Source organism: Carassius auratus, unplaced genomic scaffold (genome assembly GCF_003368295.1).
Source record: "Carassius auratus strain Wakin unplaced genomic scaffold, ASM336829v1 scaf_tig00007241, whole genome shotgun sequence".
NCBI lineage: Eukaryota > Metazoa > Chordata > Actinopteri > Cypriniformes > Cyprinidae > Carassius > Carassius auratus.
Genome location: NW_020523822.1, coordinates 39 through 19,411, shown reverse-complemented (window position 1 = coordinate 19,411; position 19,373 = coordinate 39). Strand labels below are relative to the sequence as shown.

The 19,373-nt window shown below is 45.3% G+C and overlaps 25 non-coding genes across 25 annotated transcripts; 5 read left to right on the top strand and 20 right to left on the bottom strand.

Moving 5' to 3' along the window:
• Positions 1–837: 837 nt before the first annotated feature.
• On the bottom strand, positions 838–924 carry trnay-gua (transfer RNA tyrosine (anticodon GUA)). The gene is given in 2 exon segments: positions 838–873; positions 888–924. It is a non-coding gene; the product is annotated as a tRNA-Tyr (tRNA).
• A 1,575-nt stretch (positions 925–2,499) lies between these two features.
• trnae-uuc (transfer RNA glutamic acid (anticodon UUC)) lies at positions 2,500–2,570 on the bottom strand. The gene has a single exon. It is a non-coding gene; the product is annotated as a tRNA-Glu (tRNA).
• A 1,316-nt stretch (positions 2,571–3,886) lies between these two features.
• trnae-uuc (transfer RNA glutamic acid (anticodon UUC)) lies at positions 3,887–3,957 on the bottom strand. Its single transcript has one exon. It is a non-coding gene; the product is annotated as a tRNA-Glu (tRNA).
• Positions 3,958–5,177: 1,220 nt separating this feature from the next.
• On the bottom strand, positions 5,178–5,250 carry trnar-acg (transfer RNA arginine (anticodon ACG)). Its single transcript has one exon. It is a non-coding gene; the product is annotated as a tRNA-Arg (tRNA).
• A 57-nt stretch (positions 5,251–5,307) lies between these two features.
• Positions 5,308–5,379, top strand: trnae-cuc (transfer RNA glutamic acid (anticodon CUC)). Its single transcript has one exon. It is a non-coding gene; the product is annotated as a tRNA-Glu (tRNA).
• A 106-nt stretch (positions 5,380–5,485) lies between these two features.
• Positions 5,486–5,573, bottom strand: trnay-gua (transfer RNA tyrosine (anticodon GUA)). The gene is given in 2 exon segments: positions 5,486–5,521; positions 5,537–5,573. It is a non-coding gene; the product is annotated as a tRNA-Tyr (tRNA).
• A 203-nt stretch (positions 5,574–5,776) lies between these two features.
• On the bottom strand, positions 5,777–5,848 carry trnae-uuc (transfer RNA glutamic acid (anticodon UUC)). Its single transcript has one exon. It is a non-coding gene; the product is annotated as a tRNA-Glu (tRNA).
• Positions 5,849–7,166: 1,318 nt separating this feature from the next.
• Positions 7,167–7,238, bottom strand: trnae-uuc (transfer RNA glutamic acid (anticodon UUC)). Its single transcript has one exon. It is a non-coding gene; the product is annotated as a tRNA-Glu (tRNA).
• Positions 7,239–8,462: 1,224 nt separating this feature from the next.
• Positions 8,463–8,535, bottom strand: trnar-acg (transfer RNA arginine (anticodon ACG)). Its single transcript has one exon. It is a non-coding gene; the product is annotated as a tRNA-Arg (tRNA).
• A 146-nt stretch (positions 8,536–8,681) lies between these two features.
• Positions 8,682–8,753, top strand: trnae-cuc (transfer RNA glutamic acid (anticodon CUC)). Its single transcript has one exon. It is a non-coding gene; the product is annotated as a tRNA-Glu (tRNA).
• A 106-nt stretch (positions 8,754–8,859) lies between these two features.
• Positions 8,860–8,947, bottom strand: trnay-gua (transfer RNA tyrosine (anticodon GUA)). The gene is given in 2 exon segments: positions 8,860–8,895; positions 8,911–8,947. It is a non-coding gene; the product is annotated as a tRNA-Tyr (tRNA).
• A 203-nt stretch (positions 8,948–9,150) lies between these two features.
• Positions 9,151–9,222, bottom strand: trnae-uuc (transfer RNA glutamic acid (anticodon UUC)). Its single transcript has one exon. It is a non-coding gene; the product is annotated as a tRNA-Glu (tRNA).
• Positions 9,223–10,460: 1,238 nt separating this feature from the next.
• Positions 10,461–10,532, bottom strand: trnae-uuc (transfer RNA glutamic acid (anticodon UUC)). Its single transcript has one exon. It is a non-coding gene; the product is annotated as a tRNA-Glu (tRNA).
• Positions 10,533–11,850: 1,318 nt separating this feature from the next.
• On the bottom strand, positions 11,851–11,922 carry trnae-uuc (transfer RNA glutamic acid (anticodon UUC)). Its single transcript has one exon. It is a non-coding gene; the product is annotated as a tRNA-Glu (tRNA).
• Positions 11,923–13,146: 1,224 nt separating this feature from the next.
• trnar-acg (transfer RNA arginine (anticodon ACG)) lies at positions 13,147–13,219 on the bottom strand. The gene has a single exon. It is a non-coding gene; the product is annotated as a tRNA-Arg (tRNA).
• A 154-nt stretch (positions 13,220–13,373) lies between these two features.
• On the top strand, positions 13,374–13,445 carry trnae-cuc (transfer RNA glutamic acid (anticodon CUC)). Its single transcript has one exon. It is a non-coding gene; the product is annotated as a tRNA-Glu (tRNA).
• Positions 13,446–13,842: 397 nt separating this feature from the next.
• trnae-uuc (transfer RNA glutamic acid (anticodon UUC)) lies at positions 13,843–13,914 on the bottom strand. The gene has a single exon. It is a non-coding gene; the product is annotated as a tRNA-Glu (tRNA).
• Positions 13,915–15,153: 1,239 nt separating this feature from the next.
• trnae-uuc (transfer RNA glutamic acid (anticodon UUC)) lies at positions 15,154–15,225 on the bottom strand. The gene has a single exon. It is a non-coding gene; the product is annotated as a tRNA-Glu (tRNA).
• A 1,223-nt stretch (positions 15,226–16,448) lies between these two features.
• trnar-acg (transfer RNA arginine (anticodon ACG)) lies at positions 16,449–16,521 on the bottom strand. The gene has a single exon. It is a non-coding gene; the product is annotated as a tRNA-Arg (tRNA).
• Positions 16,522–16,578: 57 nt separating this feature from the next.
• trnae-cuc (transfer RNA glutamic acid (anticodon CUC)) lies at positions 16,579–16,650 on the top strand. The gene has a single exon. It is a non-coding gene; the product is annotated as a tRNA-Glu (tRNA).
• Positions 16,651–16,755: 105 nt separating this feature from the next.
• trnay-gua (transfer RNA tyrosine (anticodon GUA)) lies at positions 16,756–16,843 on the bottom strand. Its single transcript is given in 2 exon segments — positions 16,756–16,791; positions 16,807–16,843. It is a non-coding gene; the product is annotated as a tRNA-Tyr (tRNA).
• A 202-nt stretch (positions 16,844–17,045) lies between these two features.
• trnae-uuc (transfer RNA glutamic acid (anticodon UUC)) lies at positions 17,046–17,117 on the bottom strand. Its single transcript has one exon. It is a non-coding gene; the product is annotated as a tRNA-Glu (tRNA).
• Positions 17,118–18,341: 1,224 nt separating this feature from the next.
• Positions 18,342–18,414, bottom strand: trnar-acg (transfer RNA arginine (anticodon ACG)). Its single transcript has one exon. It is a non-coding gene; the product is annotated as a tRNA-Arg (tRNA).
• Positions 18,415–18,559: 145 nt separating this feature from the next.
• On the top strand, positions 18,560–18,631 carry trnae-cuc (transfer RNA glutamic acid (anticodon CUC)). The gene has a single exon. It is a non-coding gene; the product is annotated as a tRNA-Glu (tRNA).
• Positions 18,632–19,026: 395 nt separating this feature from the next.
• trnae-uuc (transfer RNA glutamic acid (anticodon UUC)) lies at positions 19,027–19,098 on the bottom strand. Its single transcript has one exon. It is a non-coding gene; the product is annotated as a tRNA-Glu (tRNA).
• Between the last annotated feature and the right edge of the window lie 275 nt (positions 19,099–19,373).

Here is a 19,373-nt window from a genome sequence, read left to right as displayed (position 1 = left end):
CTGTCCAGGTGAAAATACTTGTGTCATGCATCTGAAAACACACATGGCAACCGTTATCTAGAGGAAAAACTGCCTATCGTCGGTCTGTCAAGGTACAAAACTGACATGTTGTGAGGTTAATAATGAAAGTGAGACCAACTTTTAATCCGCAAAATTGCTGATTATTCGCTCGTTCAGTTAATGCAGATTACAAATTATTCTCAATGCCCAGGTGGCAATTAGTGATAAGCTTCAAAATGGCAAGCCTGTGACATCAAAACCACATGGCATTGCACCCTTCAAAGTAGTAAGCGGTTACAGAGTAGCGATGAGAATTGTTCATTCTAGAATCAACTGGCCCACCAGCCTGCATTTTGTGAGACGAATGCAATATTCAACGCATGTCCGTGTCTCCCCTAGACATCGGAATGGGTGTGCAGAATGTGCCTTTTTTTTGGAAAAATAGAAGAATGCCTAGAGAGTTGCCTTTTTTTTGGATTGGAGAAAAAAAACACAACAACAAAATAAGCCGGAGAAAAACAAGCACAGAGCGAGCCAGCCAGAGTCGAACCTAGAATCTTCTGATCCGTAGTCAGACGCGTTATCCATTGCGCCACTAGCCCAACCAATAGTAAAGACCCCCGATTGTTACAGCCCACGAGCCCTCCAGCCCTCCATCCCTCCCTGGTGGTCTAGTGGTTAGGATTCGGCACTCTCACTGCAGCGGCCCAGTTCGATTCCCGGTCAGGGAAAGCTCTTTTGCCTTCCAATTGTGGACTGCGAATTAAAGCTCTGCTGACAGCTGTGAGAAAGCCAGCTCCAAGCCAAAACATTGGTGGGAACATGAAAAAAAACACCTCCTTCGAGCCGGAGTTGAACCAGCGACCTAAGGATGGCCACACTCCAACCTACAGTCCTCCGCTCTACCAGCTGAGCTATCGAAGGGGCTAAGGCTAGTCAGAACCTCAACATATCAGGTTCTGTAGCTCTACTGCAGGCCAAAAAGTCACTTCTGGTGCAGGAAGATTTGCTGGATCAGAACCTCGACATATCAGGGTTCTGTAGCTCTACTGCTGGCCAAAAAGTCACTTCTGGTGCAGGAAGATTTGCTGGATTTTTGAGGAGGGAAGCAAAAAGGAGCATGCATTCCCATACCGGGAGTTGAACCCGGGCCGCCTGGGTGAAAACCAGGAATCTAACCGCTAGACCATATGGATTTGGACACTTTAAACTGGCCATGGGCTTCTGGCGCACTTTCCATACATGTGGTCAGCGTGGGCGAAGGACCTTGTAGTGGCCTGTTGCTTTAGTTCTGTGACTGTAACAATGTGATAATAATTGGCAAAACAAGAATTATCCAAAAAGGACGGTTTTCTGAATTATATAGTGTTGTATGCATTCAGGGAATCTGTTTTTTCACTCAACCCGGGGGTTCAGTGTATTTGGCAGATTCCTGTGATTGCAGAATTGATTCTCAAACTGGTAATTAAGCTCTTGTCCAAGTGAAAATACTCGTGTCATCCATTTGAAAACACACACGGCAACCTTTATCTAGAGGAAAAACTGGAGTCAACACCTGGCTGCGTACGAGAAAACCAGGAATCCTAACTGCTAGACCATATGGGAACTGGCCAGCTTAACTGCCACAAGCTTGTGGCCCACTTTCCATAAATGTGGCCAGGTGGCGCAGGGTTTTGTAGTGGCCTGTTGCTTTTGGTGTGTGACTGTAACAATGTGATAATAATTTGGCAATACAAGAATCATCCGAGGGACGGTTTACTGAAATATATAGTGTTGCATGCATTCAGGGACATGTTTGTTGACTCACACATGGTTCAGTTTTTGGCCAGAATCCTGTGATTGCTGAATTTATACCTCGAACTGGAATTAAGTCTTGTCCAGGTGAAAAATACTTGTGTCATGCATCTGAAAACACACATGGCAACCGTTATCTAGAGGAAAAACTGCCTATCGTCGGTCTGTCAAGGTACAAAACTGACATGTTGTGAGGTTAATAATGAAAGTGAGACCAATTTTTAATCCGCAAAATTGCTGATTATTCGCCTCGTTCAGTTTAATGCAGATTACAAATTATTCTCAATGTCCAGGTGGCAATTAGTGATAAAGGCTTCAAAATGCAAGCCTGTGACATCAAAACCACATGCATTGCACCCTTCAAAGTAGTAAACGGTTACAGAGTAGCGATGAAATGTTCATTCTAGAATCAACTTGGCCCACCAGCCGGAGTTGAACCAGCGACCTAAGGATGGCCAACACTCCAACCTACGATCCTCCGCTCTACCAGCTGAGCTATCAAAGGGCTATAAGGCTAGTCAGAACCTCGACATATAAGGGTTCTGTAGCTCTACTGTGGCCAAAAAGTCACTTCTGGTGCAGGAAGATTTTGCTGATCAGAACCTCGAATATCAGGGTTCTGTAGCTCTACTGTTGCCAAAAAGTCACTTCTGGTGCAGGAAGATTTGCTGGATTTTTGGAGGAGGAAGCAAAAAGGAGCATGCATTCCCATACCGGGAGTTGAACCCGGGCGCTTGGGTGAAAACCAGGAATCCTAACCGCTAGACCATATGGGGATTTGGACACTTTAAACTGGCCATGGGCTTCTGGCGCACTTTCCATACATGTGGTCAGCGTGGGCGAAGACCTTGTAGTGCCTGTTGCTTTAGTTCTGTGACTGTAACAATGTGATAATAATTTGGCAAAACAAGAATTATCCAAAAGGACGGTTTTCTGAATTATATTAGTGTTGTATGCATTCAGGGAATCTGTTTTTTCACTCAACCGGGGGTTCAGTGTATTTGGGCAGATTCCTGTGATTGCAGAATTGATTCCTCAAACTGGTAATTAAGCTCTTGTCCAAGTGAAAATACTCGTGTCATCCATTTGAAAACACACACGGCAAACCTTTATCTAGAGGAAAAACTGGAGTCAACACCTGGCTGCGTACGAGAAAACCAGGAATCCTAACTGCTAGACCATATGGGAACTGGCCAGCTTTAACTGGCCACAAGCTTGTGGGCCACTTTCCATAAATGTGGCCAGTGTGGGCGCAGGGTTTTGTAGTGGCCTGTTGCTTTTGGTGTGTGACTGTAACAATGTGATAATAATTTGGCAATACAAGAATCATCCGAAGGACGGTTTACTGAAAATATTAGTGTGCATGCATTCAAGGGACATGTTTGTTGACTCACACATGGTTCAGTTTTTTTGGCCAGAATCCGTGATTGCTGAATGTATACCTCGAACTGGTAATTAAGGTCTTGTCCAGGTGAAATAACTTGTGTCATGCATCTGAAAACACACATGGCAACCGTTATCTAGAGGAAAACTGCCTATCGTCGGTCTGTCAAGGTACAAAACTGACATGTTGTGAGGTTAATAATGAAAGTGAGACCAATTTTTAATCCGCAAAATTGCTGATTATTCGCTCGTTCAGTTTAATGCAGATTACAAATTATTCTCAATGTCCAGGTGGCAATTAGTGATAAGCTTCAAAATGGCAAGCCTGTGACATCAAAACCACATGGCATTGCACCCTCAAAGTAGTAAAGCGGTTACAGAGTAGCGATGAAATTGTTCATTCTAGAATCAACTGGCCCACCAGCCGGAGTTTGAACCAGCGACCTAAGGATGGCCAACACTCCAACCTACGATCCTCCGCTCTACCAGCTGAGCTATCGAAGGGGCTAAGGGCTAGTCAGAACCTCGACATATCAGGGTTCTGTAGCTCTACTGCTGGCCAAAAAAGTCACTTCTGGTGCAGGAAGATTTGCTGGATCTCAGAACCTCGACATATCAGGGTTCTGTAGCTCTACTGTTGGCCAAAAAGTCACTTCTGGTGCAGGAAGATTTGCGGATTTTTTGAGGAGGGAAGCAAAAAGAGCATGCATTCCCATACGGGAGTTGAACCCGGGCCGCCTGGGTGAAAACCAGGAATCCTAACCGCTAGACCATATGGGATTGGACACTTTAAACTGGCATGGGCTTCTGGCGCACTTTCCATACATGTGGTCAGCGTGGGCGCAGGACCTTTGTAGTGGCCTTTGCTTTAGTTCTGTGACTGTAACAATGTGATAATAAATTGGCAAAACAAGAATTTATCCAAAAGGACGGTTTCTGAATTATATAGTGTTGTATGCATTCAGGGAAATCTGTTTTTTCACTCAACCCGGGGGTTCAGTGTATTTGGGCAGATTCCTGTGATTGCAGAATTGATTCCTCAAACTGGTAATTAAGCTCTTGTCCAAGTGAAAATACTCGTGTCATCCATTTGAAAACACACACGGCAACTTTATCTAGAGGAAAAAACTGGAGTCAACCTGGCTGCGTACGGAGAAAACCAGGAATCCTAACTGCTAGACCATATGGGAACTGGCCAGCTTTAACTGGCCACAAGCTTGTGGGCCACTTTCCATAAATGTGGCCAGTGTGGGCGCAGGGTTTTGTAGTGGCCTGTTGCTTTTGTGTGTGACTGTAACAATGTGATAATAATTTGGCAATACAAGAATCATCCGAAGGGACGGTTTACTGAAATATATAGTGTTGCATGCATTCAAGGGACATGTTTGTTGACTCACACATGGTTCAGTTTTTTGGCCAGAATCCTGTGATTGCTGAATTTATACCTCGAACTGGTAATTAAGGTCTTGTCCAGGTGAAAAATACTTGTGTCATGCATCTGAAAACACACATGGCAACCGTTATCTAGAGGAAAAACTGCCTATCGTCGGTCTGTCAAGGTACAAAACTGACATGTTGTGAGGTTAATAATGAAAGTGAGACCAACTTTTAATCCGCAAATTGCTGATTATTCGCTCGTTCAGTTAATGCAGATTACAAATTATTCTCAATGCCCAGGTGGCAATTAGTGATAAGGCTTCAAAATGGCAAGCCTGTGACATCAAAACCACATGGCATTGCACCCTTCAAAGTAGTAAAGCGGTTACAGAGTAGCGATGAAATTGTTCATTCTAGAATCAACTGGCCCACCAGCCTGCATTTTGTGAGACGAATGGCAATATCAACGCATGTCCGTGTCTCCCCTAGACATCGGAATGGGTGTGCAGAATGTGCCTTTTTTTGGAAAAAATAGAAGAATGCCTAGAGAGTTGCCTTTTCTTTTGGACTTTGGAGAAAAAAAACACAACAACAAAATAAGCCGGAGAAAAACAAGCACAGAGCGAGCCAGCCAGGAGTCGAACCTAGAATCTTCTGATCCGTAGTCAGACGCGTTATCCATTGCGCCACTAGCCCACCAATAGTAAAGACCCCCGATTGTTACAGCCCACGAGCCCTCCAGCCCTCCATCCCTCCCTGGTGGTCTAGTGGTTAGGATTCGGCACTCTCACTGCAGCGGCCCAGGTTCGATTCCCGGTCAGGGAAAGCTCTTTTGCCTTCCAATTGTGGACTGCGAATTAAAGCTCTGCTGACAGCTGTGAGAAAGCCAGCTCCAAGCCAAAACATTGGTGGGAACATGAAAAAAAACACCTCCTTCGAGCCGGAGTTGAACCAGCGACCTAAGGATGGCCAACACTCCAACCTACAGTCCTCCGCTCTACCAGCTGAGCTATCGAAGGGGCTAAGGGCTAGTCAGAACCTCAACATATCAGGGTTCTGTAGCTCTACTGCAGGCCAAAAAGTCACTTCTGGTGCAGGAAGATTTGCTGGATCAGAACCTCGACATATCAGGGTTCTGTAGCTCTACTGCTGGCCAAAAAGTCACTTCTGGTGCAGGAAGATTTGCTGGATTTTTGAGGAGGGAAGCAAAAAGGAGCATGCATTCCCATACCGGGAGTTGAACCCGGGCCGCTTGGGTGAAAACCAGGAATCCTAACCGCTAGACCATATGGGATTTGGACACTTTAAACTGGCCATGGGCTTCTGGCGCACTTTCCATACATGTGGTCAGCGTGGGCGAAGGACCTTGTAGTGGCCTGTTGCTTTAGTTCTGTGACTGTAACAATGTGATAATAATTTGGCAAAACAAGAATTATCCAAAAGGACGGTTTTCTGAATTATATAGTGTTGTATGCATTCAGGGAATCTGTTTTTTCACTCAACCCGGGGGTTCAGTGTATTTGGGCAGATTCCTGTGATTGCAGAATTGATTCCTCAAACTGGTAATTAAGCTCTTGTCCAAGTGAAAATACTCGTGTCATCCATTTGAAAACACACACGGCAACCTTTATCTAGAGGAAAAACTGGAGTCAACACCTGGCTGCGTACGAGAAAACCAGGAATCCTAACTGCTAGACCATATGGGAACTGGCCAGCTTTAACTGGCCACAAGCTTGTGGGCCACTTTCCATAAATGTGGCCAGTGTGGGCGCAGGGTTTTGTAGTGGCCTGTTGCTTTTGGTGTGTGACTGTAACAATGTGATAATAATTTGGCAATACAAGAATCATCCGAAGGGACGGTTTACTGAAATATATAGTGTTGCATGCATTCAAGGGACATGTTTGTTGACTCACACATGGTTCAGTTTTTTGGCCAGAATCCTGTGATTGCTGAATTTATACCTCGAACTGGTAATTAAGGTCTTGTCCAGGTGAAAATACTTGTGTCATGCATCTGAAAACACACATGGCAACCGTTATCTAGAGGAAAAACTGCCTATCGTCGGTCTGTCAAGGTACAAAACTGACATGTTGTGAGGTTAATAATGAAAGTGAGACCAATTTTTAATCCGCAAAATTGCTGATTATTCGCTCGTTCAGTTTAATGCAGATTACAAATTATTCTCAATGTCCAGGTGGCAATTAGTGATAAGGCTTCAAAATGGCAAGCCTGTGACATCAAAACCACATGGCATTGCACCCTTCAAAGTAGTAAAGCGGTTACAGAGTAGCGATGAAATTGTTCATTCTAGAATCAACTGGCCCACCAGCCGGAGTTGAACCAGCGACCTAAGGATAGCCAACACTCCAACCTACGATCCTCCGCTCTACCAGCTGAGCTATCGAAGGGGCTAAGGGCTAGTCAGAACCTCGACATATCAGGGTTCTGTAGCTCTACTGCTGGCCAAAAAGTCACAGCTGGTGCAGGAAGATTTGCTGGATCAGAACCTCGACATATCAGGGTTCTGTAGCTCTACTGTTGGCCAAAAAGTCACTTCTGGTGCAGGAAGATTTGCTGGATTTTTGAGGAGGGAAGCAAAAAGGAGCATGCATTCCCATACCGGGAGTTGAACCCGGGCCGCCTGGGTGAAAACCAGGAATCCTAACCGCTAGACCATATGGGATTTGGACACTTTAAACTGGCCATGGGCTTCTGGCGCACTTTCCATACATGTGGTCAGCGTGGGCGCAGGACCTTGTAGTGGCCTGTTGCTTTAGTTCTGTGACTGTAACAATGTGATAATAATTTGGCAAAACAAGAATTATCCAAAAGGACGGTTTTCTGAATTATATAGTGTTGTATGCATTCAGGGAATCTGTTTTTTCACTCAACCCGGGGGTTCAGTGTATTTGGGCAGATTCCTGTGATTGCAGAATTGATTCCTCAAACTGGTAATTAAGCTCTTGTCCAAGTGAAAATACTCGTGTCATCCATTTGAAAACACACACGGCAACCTTTATCTAGAGGAAAAACTGGAGTCAACCCCTGGCTGCGTACGAGAAAACCAGGAATCCTAACTGCTAGACCATATGGGAACTGGCCAGCTTTAACTGGCCACAAGCTTGTGGGCCACTTTCCATAAATGTGGCCAGTGTGGGCGCAGGGTTTTGTAGTGGCCTGTTGCTTTTGGTGTGTGACTGTAACAATGTGATAATAATTTGGCAATACAAGAATCATCCGAAGGGACGGTTTACTGAAATATATAGTGTTGCATGCATTCAAGGGACATGTTTGTTGACTCACACATGGTTCAGTATTTTGGCCAGAATCCTGTGATTGCTGAATTTATACCTCGAACTGGTAATTAAGGTCTTGTCCAGGTGAAAATACTTGTGTCATGCATCTGAAAACACACATGGCAACCGTTATCTAGAGGAAAAACTGCCTATCGTCGGTCTGTCAAGGTACAAAACTGACATGTTGTGAGGTTAATAATGAAAGTGAGACCAACTTTTAATCCGCAAAATTGCTGATTATTCGCTCGTTCAGTTTAATGCAGATTACAAATTATTCTCAATGCCCAGGTGGCAATTAGTGATAAGGCTTCAAAATGGCAAGCCTGTGACATCAAAACCACATGGCATTGCACCCTTCAAAGTAGTAAAGCGGTTACAGAGTAGCGATGAAATTGTTCATTCTAGAATCAACTGGCCCACCAGCCTGCATTTTGTGAGACGAATGGCAATACCAAAGCATGTCCGTGTCTCCCCTAGACATCGGAATGGGTGTGCAGAATGTGCCTTTTTTTGGAAAAAATAGAAGAATGCCTAGAGAGTTGCCTTTTCTTTTGGACTTTGGAGAAAAAAAACACAACAACAAAATAAGCCGGAGAAAAACAAGCACAGAGCGAGCCAGCCAGGAGTCGAACCTAGAATCTTCTGATCCGTAGTCAGACGCGTTATCCATTGCGCCACTGGCCCACCATTAGTAGAGACCCCCGATTGTTACAGACTTGTTGGTTTTCGATGTGACGGTGGCAAGCATTGATGTCTGCTCATTCTCACCTTGTTATCAGGAGAACATACTACCAGCCCACCAGCCCACCAGCCCTCCAGCCCACCAGCCCTCCCTGGTGGTCTAGTGGTTAGGATTCGGCGCTCTCACCGCCGCGGCCCGGGTTCGATTCCCGGTCAGGGAAAGCTCTTTTGCCTTCCAATTGTGGACTGCGAATTCAAGCTCTGCTGACAGCTGTGAGAAAGCCAGCTCCAAACCAAAAAATTGGTGGGAACATGAAAAAAAACACCTCCTTCGAGCCGGAGTTGAACCAGCGACCTAAGGATGGCCAACACTCCAACCTACAGTCCTCCGCTCTACCAGCTGAGCTATCGAAGGGGCTAAGGGCTAGTCAGAACCTCGACATATCAGGGTTCTGTAGCTCTACTGCTGGCCAAAAAGTCACTTCTGGTGCAGGAAGATTTGCTGGATCAGAACCTCGACATATCAGGGTTCTGTAGCTCTACTGTTGGCCAAAAAGTCACTTCTGGTGCAGGAAGATTTGCTGGATTTTTGAGGAGGGAAGCAAAAAGGAGCATGCATTCCCATACCGGGAGTTGAACCCGGGCCGCCTGGGTGAAAACCAGGAATCCTAACCGCTAGACCATATGGGATTTGGACACTTTAAACTGGCCATGGGCTTCTGGCGCACTTTCCATACATGTGGTCAGCGTGGGCGCAGGACCTTGTAGTGGCCTGTTGCTTTAGTTCTGTGACTGTAACAATGTGATAATAATTTGGCAAAACAAGAATTATCCAAAAGGACGGTTTTCTGAATTATATAGTGTTGTATGCATTCAGGGAATCTGTTTTTTCACTCAACCCGGGGGTTCAGTGTATTTGGGCAGATTCCTGTGATTGCAGAATTGATTCCTCAAACTGGTAATTAAGCTCTTGTCCAAGTGAAAATACTCGTGTCATCCATTTGAAAACACACACGGCAACCTTTATCTAGAGGAAAAACTGGAGTCAACACCTGGCTGCGTACGAGAAAACCAGGAATCCTAACTGCTAGACCATATGGGAACTGGCCAGCTTTAACTGGCCACAAGCTTGTGGGCCACTTTCCATAAATGTGGCCAGTGTGGGCGCAGGGTTTTGTAGTGGCCTGTTGCTTTTGGTGTGTGACTGTAACAATGTGATAATAATTTGGCAATACAAGAATCATCCGAAGGGACGGTTTACTGAAATATATAGTGTTGCATGCATTCAAGGGACATGTTTGTTGACTCACACATGGTTCAGTTTTTTGGCCAGAATCCTGTGATTGCTGAATTTATACCTCGAACTGGTAATTAAGGTCTTGTCCAGGTGAAAATACTTGTGTCATGCATCTGAAAACACACATGGCAACCGTTATCTAGAGGAAAAACTGCCTATCGTCGGTCTGTCAAGGTACAAAACTGACATGTTGTGAGTTAATAATGAAAGTGAGACCAATTTTTAATCCGCAAAATTACTGATTATTCGCTCGTTCAGTTTAATGCAGATTACAAATTATTCTCAATGTCCAGGTGGCAATTAGTGATAAGGATTCAAAATGGCAAGCCTGTGACATCAAAACCACATGGCATTGCACCCTTCAAAGTAGTAAAGCAGTTACAGAGTAGCGATGAAATTGTTCATTCTAGAATCAACTGGCCCACCAGCCGGAGTTGAACCAGCGACCTAAGGATGGCCAACACTCCAACCTACGATCCTCCACTCTACCAGCTGAGCTATCGAAGGGGCTAAGGGCTAGTCAGAACCTCGACATATCAGGGTTCCGTAGCTCTACTGCTGGCCAAAAAGTCACTTCTGGTGCAGGAAGATTCGCTGGATTTTTGAGGAGGGAAGCAAAAAGGAGCATGCATTCCCATACCGGGAGTTGAACCCGGGCCGCTTGGGTGAAAACCAGGAATCCTAACCGCTAGACCATATGGGATTTGGACACTTTAAACTGGCCATGGGCTTCTGGCGCACTTTCCATACATGTGGTCAGCGTGGGCGAAGGACCTTGTAGTGGCCTGTTGCTTTAGTTCTGTGACTGTAACAATGTGATAATAATTTGGCAAAACAAGAATTATCCAAAAGGACGGTTTTCTGAATTATATAGTGTTGTATGCATTCAGGGAATCTGTTTTTTCACTCAACCCGGGGGTTCAGTGTATTTGGGCAGATTCCTGTGATTGCAGAATTGATTCCTCAAACTGGTAATTAAGCTCTTGTCCAAGTGAAAATACTCGTGTCATCCATTTGAAAACACACACGGCAACCTTTATCTAGAGGAAAAACTGGAGTCAACACCTGGCTGCGTACGAGAAAACCAGGAATCCTAACTGCTAGACCATATGGGAACTGGCCAGCTTTAACTGGCCACAAGCTTGTGGGCCACTTTCCATAAATGTGGCCAGTGTGGGCGCAGGGTTTTGTAGTGGCCTGTTGCTTTTGGTGTGTGACTGTAACAATGTGATAATAATTTGGCAATACAAGAATCATCCGAAGGGACGGTTTACTGAAATATATAGTGTTGCATGCATTCAAGGGACATGTTTGTTGACTCACACATGGTTCAGTTTTTTGGCCAGAATCCTGTGATTGCTGAATTTATACCTCGAACTGGTAATTAAGGTCTTGTCCAGGTGAAAATACTTGTGTCATGCATCTGAAAACACACATGGCAACCGTTATCTAGAGGAAAAACTGCCTATCGTCGGTCTGTCAAGGTACAAAACTGACATGTTGTGAGGTTAATAATGAAAGTGAGACCAATTTTTAATCCGCAAAATTGCTGATTATTCGCTCGTTCATTTTAATGCAGATTACAAATTATTCTCAATGTCCAGGTGGCAATTAGTGATAAGGCTTCAAAATGGCAAGCCTGTGACATCAAAACCACATGGCATTGCACCCTTCAAAGTAGTAAAGCGGTTACAGAGTAGCGATGAAATTGTTCATTCTAGAATCAACTGGCCCACCAGCCGGAGTTGAACCAGCGACCTAAGGATGGCCAACACTCCAACCTACGATCCTCCGCTCTACCAGCTGAGCTATCGAAGGGGCTAAGGGCTAGTCAGAACCTCGACATATCAGGGTTCTGTAGCTCTACTGCTGGCCAAAAAGTCACTTCTGGTGCAGGAAGATTTGCTGGATCAGAACCTCGACATATCAGGGTTCTGTAGCTCTACTGTTGGCCAAAAAGTCACTTCTGGTGCAGGAAGATTTGCTGGATTTTTGAGGAGGGAAGCAAAAAGGAGCATGCATTCCCATACCGGGAGTTGAACCCGGGCCGCCTGGGTGAAAACCAGGAATCCTAACCGCTAGACCATATGGGATTTGGACACTTTAAACTGGCCATGGGCTTCTGGCGCACTTTCCATACATGTGGTCAGCGTGGGCGCAGGACCTTGTAGTGGCCTGTTGCTTTAGTTCTGTGACTGTAACAATGTGATAATAATTTGGCAAAACAAGAATTATCCAAAAGGACGGTTTTCTGAATTATATAGTGTTGTATGCATTCAGGGAATCTGTTTTTTCACTCAACCCGGGGGTTCAGTGTATTTGGGCAGATTCCTGTGATTGCAGAATTGATTCCTCAAACTGGTAATTAAGCTCTTGTCCAAGTGAAAATACTCGTGTCATCCATTTGAAAACACACACGGCAACCTTTATCTAGAGGAAAAACTGGAGTCAACCCCTGGCTGCGTACGAGAAAACCAGGAATCCTAACTGCTAGACCATATGGGAACTGGCCAGCTTTAACTGGCCACAAGCTTGTGGGCCACTTTCCATAAATGTGGCCAGTGTGGGCGCAGGGTTTTGTAGTGGCCTGTTGCTTTTGGTGTGTGACTGTAACAATGTGATAATAATTTGGCAATACAAGAATCATCCGAAGGGACGGTTTACTGAAATATATAGTGTTGCATGCATTCAAGGGACATGTTTGTTGACTCACACATGGTTCAGTTTTTTGGCCAGAATCCTGTGATTGCTGAATTTATACCTCGAACTGGTAATTAAGGTCTTGTCCAGGTGAAAATACTTGTGTCATGCATCTGAAAACACACATGGCAACCGTTATCTAGAGGAAAAACTGCCTATCGTCGGTCTGTCAAGGTACAAAACTGACATGTTGTGAGGTTAATAATGAAAGTGAGACCAACTTTTAATCCGCAAAATTGCTGATTATTCGCTCGTTCAGTTTAATGCAGATTACAAATTATTCTCAATGCCCAGGTGGCAATTAGTGATAAGGCTTCAAAATGGCAAGCCTGTGACATCAAAACCACATGGCATTGCACCCTTCAAAGTAGTAAAGCGGTTACAGAGTAGCGATGAAATTGTTCATTCTAGAATCAACTGGCCCACCAGCCTGCATTTTGTGAGACGAATGGCAATACCAAAGCATGTCCGTGTCTCCCCTAGACATCGGAATGGGTGTGCAGAATGTGCCTTTTTTTGGAAAAAATAGAAGAATGCCTAGAGAGTTGCCTTTTCTTTTGGACTTTGGAGAAAAAAAACACAACAACAAAATAAGCCGGAGAAAAACAAGCACAGAGCGAGCCAGCCAGGAGTCGAACCTAGAATCTTCTGATCCGTAGTCAGACGCGTTATCCATTGCGCCACTGGCCCACCATTAGTAGAGACCCCCGATTGTTACAGACTTGTTGGTTTTCGATGTGACGGTGGCAAGCATTGATGTCTGCTCATTCTCACCTTGTTATCAGGAGAACATACTACCAGCCCACCAGCCCACCAGCCCTCCAGCCCTCCAGCCCACCAGCCCTCCCTGGTGGTCTAGTGGTTAGGATTCGGCGCTCTCACCGCCGCGGCCCGGGTTCGATTCCCGGTCAGGGAAAGCTCTTTTGCCTTCCAATTGTGGACTGCGAATTCAAGCTCTGCTGACAGCTGTGAGAAAGCCAGTTCCAAACCAAAAAATTGGTGGGAACATGAAAAAAAACACCTCCTTCGAGCCGGAGTTGAACCAGCGACCTAAGGATGGCCAACACTCCAACCTACACTCCTCCGCTCTACCAGCTGAGCTATCGTAGGGGCTAAGGGCTAGTCAGAACCTCGACATATCAGGGTTCTGTAGCTCTACTGCTGGCCAAAAAGTCACTTCTGGTGCAGGAAGATTTGCTGGATCAGAACCTCGACATATCAGGGTTCTGTAGCTCTACTGTTGGCCAAAAAGTCACTTCTGGTGCAGGAAGATTTGCTGGATTTTTGAGGAGGGAAGCAAAAAGGAGCATGCATTCCCATACCGGGAGTTGAACCCGGGCCGCCTGGGTGAAAACCAGGAATCCTAACCGCTAGACCATATGGGATTTGGACACTTTAAACTGGCCATGGGCTTCTGGCGCACTTTCCATACATGTGGTCAGCGTGGGCGCAGGACCTTGTAGTGGCCTGTTGCTTTAGTTCTGTGACTGTAACAATGTGATAATAATTTGGCAAAACAAGAATTATCCAAAAGGACGGTTTTCTGAATTATATAGTGTTGTATGCATTCAGGGAATCTGTTTTTTCACTCAACCCGGGGGTTCAGTGTATTTGGGCAGATTCCTGTGATTGCAGAATTGATTCCTCAAACTGGTAATTAAGCTCTTGTCCAAGTGAAAATACTCGTGTCATCCATTTGAAAACACACACGGCAACCTTTATCTAGAGGAAAAACTGGAGTCAACCCCTGGCTGCGTACGAGAAAACCAGGAATCCTAACTGCTAGACCATATGGGAACTGGCCAGCTTTAACTGGCCACAAGCTTGTGGGCCACTTTCCATAAATGTGGCCAGTGTGGGCGCAGGGTTTTGTAGTGGCCTGTTGCTTTTGGTGTGTGACTGTAACAATGTGATAATAATTTGGCAATACAAGAATCATCCGAAGGGACGGTTTACTGAAATATATAGTGTTGCATGCATTCAAGGGACATGTTTGTTGACTCACACATGGTTCAGTTTTTTGGCCAGAATCCTGTGATTGCTGAATTTATACCTCGAACTGGTAATTAAGGTCTTGTCCAGGTGAAAATACTTGTGTCATGCATCTGAAAACACACATGGCAACCGTTATCTAGAGGAAAAACTGCCTATCGTCGGTCTGTCAAGGTACAAAACTGACATGTTGTGAGGTTAATAATGAAAGTGAGACCAATTTTTAATCCGCAAAATTGCTGATTATTCGCTCGTTCAGTTTAATGCAGATTACAAATTATTCTCAATGTCCAGGTGGCAATTAGTGATAAGGCTTCAAAATGGCAAGCCTGTGACATCAAAACCACATGGCATTGCACCCTTCAAAGTAGTAAAGCGGTTACAGAGTAGCGATGAAATTGTTCATTCTAGAATCAACTGGCCCACCAGCCGGAGTTGAACCAGCGACCTAAGGATGGCCAACACTCCAACCTACGATCCTCCGCTCTACCAGCTGAGCTATCGAAGGGGCGAAGGGCTAGTCAGAACCTCGACATATCAGGGTTCTGTAGCTCTACTGCTGGCCAAAAAGTCACTTCTGGTGCAGGAAGATTTGCTGGATTTTTGAGGAGGGAAGCAAAAAGGAGCATGCATTCCCATACCGGGAGTTGAACCCGGGCCGCCTGGGTGAAAACCAGGAATCCTAACCGCTAGACCATATGGGATTTGGACACTTTAAACTGGCCATGGGCTTCTGGGGCACTTTCCATACATGTGGTCAGCGTGGGCGCAGGACCTTGTAGTGGCCTGTTGCTTTAGTTCTGTGACTGTAACAATGTGATAATAATTTGGCAAAACAAGAATTATCCAAAAGGACGGTTTTCTGAATTATATAGTGTTGTATGCATTCAGGGAATCTGTTTTTTCACTCAACCCGGGGGTTCAGTGTATTTGGGCAGATTCCTGTGATTGCAGAATTGATTCCTCAAACTGGTAATTAAGCTCTTGTCCAAGTGAAAATACTCGTGTCATCCATTTGAAAACACACACGGCAACCTTTATCTAGAGGAAAAACTGGAGTCAACCCCTGGCTGCGTACGAGAAAACCAGGAATCCTAACTGCTAGACCATATGGGAACTGGCCAGCTTTAACTGGCCACAAGCTTGTGGGCCACTTTCCATAAATGTGGCCAGTGTGGGCGCAGGGTTTTGTAGTGGCCTGTTGCTTTTGGTGTGTGACTGTCACAATGTGATAATAATTTGGCAATACAAGAATCATCCGAAGGGACGGTTTACTGAAATATATAGTGTTGCATGCATTCAAGGGACATGTTTGTTGACTCACACATGGTTCAGTTTTTTGGCCAGAATCCTGTGATTGCTGAATTTATACCTCGAACTGGTAATTAAGGTCTTGTCCAGGTGAAAATACTTGTGTCATGCATCTGAAAACACACATGGCAACCGTTATCTAGAGGAAAAACTGCCTATCGTCGGTCTGTCAAGGTACAAAACTGACATGTTGTGAGGTTAATAATGAAAGTGAGACCAACTTTTAATCCGCAAAATTGCTGATTATTCGCTCGTTCAGTTTAATGCAGATTACAAATTATTCTCAATGCCCAGGTGGCAATTAGTGATAAGGCTTCAAAATGGCAAGCCTGTGACATCAAAACCACATGGCATTGCACCCTTCAAAGTAGTAAAGCGGTTACAGAGTAGCGATGAAATTGTTCATTCTAGAATCAACTGGCCCACCAGCCTGCATTTTGTGAGACGAATGGCAATATCAACGCATGTCCGTGTCTCCCCTAGACATCGGAATGGGTGTGCAGAATGTGCCTTTTTTTGGAAAAAATAGAAGAATGCCTAGAGAGTTGCCTTTTCTTTTGGACTTTGGAGAAAAAAACACAACAACAAAATAAGCCGGAGAAAAACAAGCACAGAGCGAGCCAGCCAGGAGTCGAACCTAGAATCTTCTGATCCGTAGTCAGACGCGTTATCCATTGCGCCACTAGCCCACCAATAGTAAAGACCCCCGATTGTTACAGCCCACGAGCCCTCCAGCCCTCCATCCCTCCCTGGTGGTCTAGTGGTTAGGATTCGGCACTCTCACTGCAGCGGCCCAGGTTCGATTCCCGGTCAGGGAAAGCTCTTTTGCCTTCCAATTGTGGACTGCGAATTAAAGCTCTGCTGACAGCTGTGAGAAAGCCAGCTCCAAGCCAAAACATTGGTGGGAACATGAAAAAAACACCTCCTTCGAGCCGGAGTTGAACCAGCGACCTAAGGATGGCCAACACTCCAACCTACAGTCCTCCGCTCTACCAGCTGAGCTATCGAAGGGGCTAAGGGCTAGTCAGAACCTCAACATATCAGGGTTCTGTAGCTCTACTGCAGGCCAAAAAGTCACTTCTGGTGCAGGAAGATTTGCTGGATCAGAACCTCGACATATCAGGGTTCTGTAGCTCTACTGTTGGCCAAAAGTCACTTCTGGTGCAGGAAGATTTGCTGGATTTTTGAGGAGGGAAGCAAAAAGGAGCATGCATTCCCATACCGGGAGTTGAACCCGGGCCGCCTGGGTGAAAACCAGGAATCCTAACCGCTAGACCATATGGGATTTGGACACTTTAAACTGGCCATGGGCTTCTGGCGCACTTTCCATACATGTGGTCAGAGTGGGCGCAGGACCTTGTAGTGGCCTGTTGCTTTAGTTCTGTGACTGTAACAATGTGATAATAATTTGGCAAAACAAGAATTATCCAAAAGGACGGTTTTCTGAATTATATAGTGTTGTATGCATTCAGGGAATCTGTTTTTTCACTCAACCCGGGGGTTCAGTGTATTTGGGCAGATTCCTGTGATTGCAGAATTGATTCCTCAAACTGGTAATTAAGCTCTTGTCCAAGTGAAAATACTCGTGTCATCCATTTGAAAACACACACGGCAACCTTTATCTAGAGGAAAAACTGGAGTCAACCCCTGGCTGCGTACGAGAAAACCAGGAATCCTAACTGCTAGACCATAAGGGAACTTGCCAGCTTTAACTGGCCACAAGCTTGTGGGCCACTTTCCATAAATGTGGCCAGTGTGGGCGCAGGGTTTTGTAGTGGCCTGTTGCTTTTGGTGTGTGACTGTAACAATGTGATAATAATTTGGCAATACAAGAATCATCCGAAGGGACGGTTTACTGAAATATATAGTGTTGCATGCATTCAAGGGACATGTTTGTTGACTCACACATGGTTCAGTATTTTGGCCAGAATCCTGTGATTGCTGAATTTATACCTCGAACTGGTAATTAAGGTCTTGTCCAGGTGAAAATACTTGTGTCATGCATCTGAAAACACACATGGCAACCGTTATCTAGAGGAAAAACTGCCTATCGTCGGTCTGTCAAGGTACCAAAACTGACATGTTGTGAGGTTAATAATGAAAGTGAGACCAACTTTTAATCCGCAAAATTGCTGATTATTCGCTCGTTCAGTTTAATGCAGATTACAAATTATTCTCAATACCCAGGTGGCAATTAGTGATAAGGCTTCAAAATGGCAAGCCTGTGACATCAAAACCACATGGCATTGCACCCTTCAAAGTAGTAAAGCGGTTACAGAGTAGCGATGAAATTGTTCATTCTAGAATCAACTGGCCCACCAGCCTGCATTTTGTGAGACGAATGGCAATACCAAAGCATGTCCGTGTCTCCCTAGACATCGGAATGGGTGTGCAGAATGTGCCTTTTTTGGAAAAAATAGAAGAATGCCTAGAGAGTTGCCTTTTCTTTTGGACTTTGGAGAAAAAAAACACAACAACAAAATAAGCCGGAGAAAAAACAAGCACAGAGCGAGCCAGCCAGGAGTCGAACCTAGAATCTTCTGATCCGTAGTCAGACGCGTTATCCATTGCGCCACTGGCCCACCATTAGTAGAGACCCCGATTGTTACAGATTGTTGGTTTTCGATGTGACGGTGGCAAGCATTGATGTCTGCTCATTCTCACCTTGTTATCAGGAGAAACATACTACCAGCCCACCAGCCCACCAGCCCTCCAGCCCACCAGCCCTCCCTGGTGGTCTAGTGGTTAGGATTCGGCGCTCTCACCGCCGCGGCCCGGGTTCGATTCCCGGTCAGGGAAAGCTCTTTTGCCTTCCAATTGTGGACTGCGAATTCAAGCTCTGCTGACAGCTGTGAGAAAGCCAGCTCCAAACCAAAAAATTGGTGGGAACATGAAAAAAAACACCTCCTTCGAGCCGGAGTTGAACCAGCGACCTAAGGATGGCAACACTCCAACCTACAGTCCTCCGCCTCTACAGCGGAGCTATCGAAGGGGCTAAGGTCTAGTCAGAACTTCGACATATCAGGGTTCTGTAGCTCTACTGCTGGCCAAAAAGTCACTTCTGGTGCAGGAAGATTTGCTGGATCAGAACCTCGACATATCAGGGTTCTGTAGCTCTACTGTTGGCCAAAAAGTCACTTCTGGTGCAGGAAGATTGCTGGATTTTTGAGGAGGGAAGCAAAAAGGAGCATGCATTCCCATACCGGGAGTTGAACCCGGGCCGCCTGGGTGAAAACCAGGAATCCTAACCGCTAGACCATATGGGATTTGGACACTTTAAACTGGCCATGGGCTTCTGCCGCACTTTCCATACATGTGGTCAGCGTGGGCGCAGGACCTTGTAGTGCCTGTTGCTTTATTCTGTGACTGTAACAATGTGATAATAATTTGGCAAAACAAGAATTATCCAAAAGGACGGTTTTCTGAATTATATAGTGTTGTATGCATTCAGGGAATCTGTTTTTTCACTCAACCGGGGGTTCAGTGTATTTGGGCAGATTCCTGTGATTGCAGAATGATTCCTCAAACTGGTAATTAAGCT